This window comes from Arachis hypogaea, chromosome 4 (genome assembly GCF_003086295.3).
Source record: "Arachis hypogaea cultivar Tifrunner chromosome 4, arahy.Tifrunner.gnm2.J5K5, whole genome shotgun sequence".
Classification (NCBI taxonomy): domain Eukaryota; kingdom Viridiplantae; phylum Streptophyta; class Magnoliopsida; order Fabales; family Fabaceae; genus Arachis; species Arachis hypogaea.
The window spans coordinates 45,489,306-45,493,937 of NC_092039.1; positions in this window are offsets into that span (position 1 = coordinate 45,489,306).

A 4,632-nucleotide genomic window follows, 5' to 3' on the forward strand; every position below is an offset into this window, starting at 1 on the left:
TGACGCTTGCGCGTCGATGAGTTTTCGAGGCCATCCACGCGTGCGCGTGGAGTGCGCGTACGCGTGGCCCTGTTTTCATCCCAAAGTTGACTTTTGAGTTTCAAAAGCCAAATCTCATACTTTTAAGCCTCCGATCTCACCTCTTATGTATTGAATCATTATGATATGCCTAGTAAAGAGAAAAGAGCTAGGGGATGTGGTAACTTGCGAATGAAGCAAGGGGAAAAGTTGTGATCAATGATGATTATATGAGATATGGAGGATGGCGGTAGAAGTACTGCGTTTGCCATGAGCCGAAGGGCTACAATTATTGATAAATGGTTGGTTCTTGAATGAACCACGAGCCGGATGGCTGAGTTATTGCCGGATACGGCGGAGCCATGTTGATAAATTGCCTAGTTCTGGATTGAACTGTGAGCCGAATGGCTGAGTTATTCCGGAGTTACGGCAAAGCCATTATGGATTATGGCTGAGTATAAAGGCATATATGATAAATGAATAATGATGAAAAATGTTGAATGTAAGCATGCTTGTGTTTTCTCTCTGGTTGTAAGGGTGACAGGGCACCGATACCCTCTAATGGCGACAGGGCGCAGATACCCTCTAATGGCGACAGGGCGCAGATACCCTCTAATGGTGACAGGGCACATATTCCCTCTAATGATATTAATACGCAACAGAGAGACTGTGCCCGGGTTAGCTACCGGACACGTCGGGTTGGCTTGATAACCGACAGATGATATCATCAGCCATAGGGCAGGCATACATCATTTGCATATGTTTGAATTGTTTGGGTTTGCCTATTTGTTTTGGATTTCTACATCATATATGCTATGTTACCTGATTATGTGCTACTTGTTCTACTTGTACCTTAATTGTGTATTACTTGTCTGTGTTGTTTGTGTTTGTACCACTGAGAGATCCCTTATGTTGGCGTCGTGGATGTTGAGGACTGTTCTTGATGAGATGAATTGATGATGCGATTGCATGATGATAATGATTTTTGAATGGGATAATTTGAGCCCCCTGGGTAGACGCAGTGATGTGATTTCACTAGCTCCAGGCGAGGGTACAATGTATTGATATAGAGTTGCTGAGGCAGAACAACTGGCGATGGTTTTGCTTATGATTCTGAGTCTGATTCGTGGGAGAATCAGCGAGTCGGGAAACATGTGTAACATGAACTAGATTTAGTATCCCCTTATGACAGAGGCCTATTTATGGATTAGTGAGAATCTAGGCTGGATACTTGGTGAAAAGGAGTTTAGGATGCTTAGTGAGTTTTTATTGCAGTGCATTGTATTTATTTGGCACTTTTACCGTACTGGGAACCCATGGGCCCGGGGTTCTCATTCCGTATATACCTCTTGTTTTTCAGATACAGGTTCAGGTGCTCAGAAGTGAGCTGCGGTTCGTCCGAGAGACGGCGAAGATATTTATTTTTCCCTACTTTGTGTTTTGCTTAGAATCTCTCCACCTTTGTTTTGAAAAGATTATATTATGTATTGAACTCTTTTGGAACTTGCCTATAGAGGCTCTTATGTTTCCTTTGGGAGAGATTAGGATATTCTGTTGTCAACTGCTTTCATACTGTACCCTAGCCGACCTAAACTTCGCTGGTCGCGACTAGTGGCTATTACTTATGTTATATATATATCTATCCATTATCTATCTCTTAATCTCCTTTATGCCTTGTCCGTATATCGCTTTCGACTTCACAGTTTAACTTTTCGTTGTCGAAACGTGAGTGATGCGTTTTCGCGATTTTATTTCTACTCTTTTCAGGCTTCTTGATTAATACTCCTTTCGAAATTACCTATATTTATATATTGAAAATCCACCTGAGAGTTGTACCACCGTAATATCATTGACTTATGACTCGAGAATAAGGATTTGAATATTAGGGTGTTACATTATGGTATCAGAGTAGTTCGTCCTCATGAGCCTGAGGGATGGAACTGCTTATGCTTCGATGCATACTCTGAGTCTGTGCCTGTGCTAGTTAGGGTATCTAACTGATACATCTAGCATGAAGTCCATGAGTGTACCTTTGGTACTTTGAAGCACTATACTTCCGATATTGAGACTGATCAACTTGATATCGATTGTTTGGTTTGTATAGGAACCAGATGGCGCCTCGTGGACCTGGTCGGGGACGTGAGAGAGATCGTACTAGTACTCAGGAACCGGAAATCAACCCGAATAACCCGGTAAGCCTTATGGCGGCTTTGGAAAATATGGCTGCTGCTATGCAGGCCACTGCAGAGGCTCTTGGGCAACAGATAAACAATAATGGCAATGGTGGAAGAGGAGCTCAAGGCCCGATGACACTGGTAACTTTCTTAAAGGTTAATCCACCTAAGTTCAAGGGAACCACTAATCCGACTGAAGCTGACACTTGGTTTCAGGCCATGGAGCGAGCACTGCAAGCGCAGTTGGTGCCTGAAGAGCAGTGTGTTGAATTTGCTACCTATCTGCTCACGGGGGAAGCATCGCATTGGTGGCAAGGGGCTCGACGTCTCCTGCAGCAGGGGAATGATCCTATCACCTGGGGTGCCTTCCAAGTGGAATTTTATAAGAAGTACTTTCCGACTTCTGCTAGGACGGCTAAGGAACTTGAATTGTTACAGTTGAAGCAGGGTACTATGTCCATATCAGAGTATACTGACAAGTTTGAGGAGCTGTTCAGATTTTCTCGTATGTGTCAAGGAACCCCGGGAGACTCTGAGGAATGGAAGTGTATTAAGTATGAAGGAGGACTTCGAAGTGAAATCTTGAGCTCCGTTGGACCGATGGAGATTAGGGTCTTCTCTGAACTTGTGAATAAGAGCCGTATTGCTGAAGAATGTGTGAGGAAGGTTGTTGAGGCAAAGAATGACCGTCGGGAGTCCCACCGCAGGGAGCACAATCAAAAGTACCCAACAAGGGGTCAAGAGTTTAAGAGAAGAGGATACCCACAACGTTTTCCCCAAAGGCGAAATGACCTTGCGACGAATAAGAATTCCCAAGGAAAGGGTAGGAAAAAACAAATAGTGGCTGCTTCGGATGTTTTGAGCTGTCAGAGATGTGGAGGTCATCACCCAAATAGACCGTGTCGTTATGGTTCGGGTTTGTGTTACAATTGCGGAAAGCTAGGACATTTGGTCAGAGATTGCCCACACCGGAAGGATCGGGAGACTGCCAGGTCCGATTTTCGTACCTGAGGTAATAAGAAAAATGATAACTTAATTCTTTACCACTTTACATAATGCTGAAGGCTGGTATTCACTCATAATACATGGTCGAATGAAAAATTATGATCTGTTCTAGATAACCCTAAGTTATCTTAATAGATGGTTTGGTGAGCATAAATGATTAGGTATGCCTTTAACGGAAAGCAACCTCAGAATGGAATGACTGGTGGGTGATGTCAAAGCCATCATTCGGGAACTCCGTGTCGAGGTAGATTGGGACTTTGCCATGGTTGTAGAGGAGTTGGACATGTGTCCTAGAAATGTCCTAAGAAGGTCAACTGGAATACTACCAAGAGCCAACAACAAGGTCGTGTGTTCACTACAACAACGGGGGATACCGTTAGATCCGACAGTTTGGGAATTGGTAAGCGAAAGATTGGTAACAACGTGCTAAAGGTACGATTAAGTTGGTATGTGGTTTTGGCTATCATAGATAGAAATCTAGTGAATGCCAGTCATGCTAAGTTGTGGTTGAGTACTTGAGGAAGTAAGTGATAAAGCTCGTACTAGATGAGAGGTCAGAATAAAGCAACGGAAACTTGTGGAAGCAGTAACACAGGATAGCTACGAATAAGAGTTGTAAAAGTTTAATATAGTATCTTACGTTTGAATACTAGAAGGGTTAAGAGGGTTACTGCAAGTAATGATCCCCAAATAGTTGGAAATGATTGCGGCTGCGAGCTTTGATGGTTCTAAAGCGGATGAGGAAATTATCATTAATGCACAATTAGATTTAGATGATGAGAGAGTGCAAGTTGTGGTGTTGAGAGATGAGTACTGTGATGTTTGGTCATAGTGACCTTGGTTTTAGTTTGAGATTTATAATGGTTGGTTTTGAAAGACGAATGTGAAAACAATTAAATCAAAATGTCGATGCGGTATTGAGATTGGTTTGAGGGAACTCGTGACAGGTGGTAAACCCCAATTTTTGGAGAGGTACTGTTGAAAAATTTTCCCCAAGAATTTGAAAGAAGTGTTGGTTTTGGTTTTGAAGATGATTTTGGATATGAGTAATTTTAACAAAAGAGATGCGTTTCAAATGCTTTTATAGATTATTAAAGGAAATGCGAACTCTTATGATTTTGTTAACTCGCTATTCTGAACTCATTTGGTTTCTAGAAATGAAAGGGGTTTTTGATTGATAAGCCAGAGGCTTTATATCAGCAAGTCATGAAGAAATTTGAGGGTTTGAGAATAAGAAAGTAAGTTTGGAGATTATGCTTGGAGTTGAACTGTGATTAGAGGAATTGGCTTGGCAGAGAGAGAGAGAGAGGATAGTGATGGAATATGATTAAGGTGTGGTGATGATCATTGATTGATTATAGTGATGTGGGATAATGGCTATGATTAACGATGATGGCAATCTTATTGATGACATGATTCGAGATTTAATAAGGTG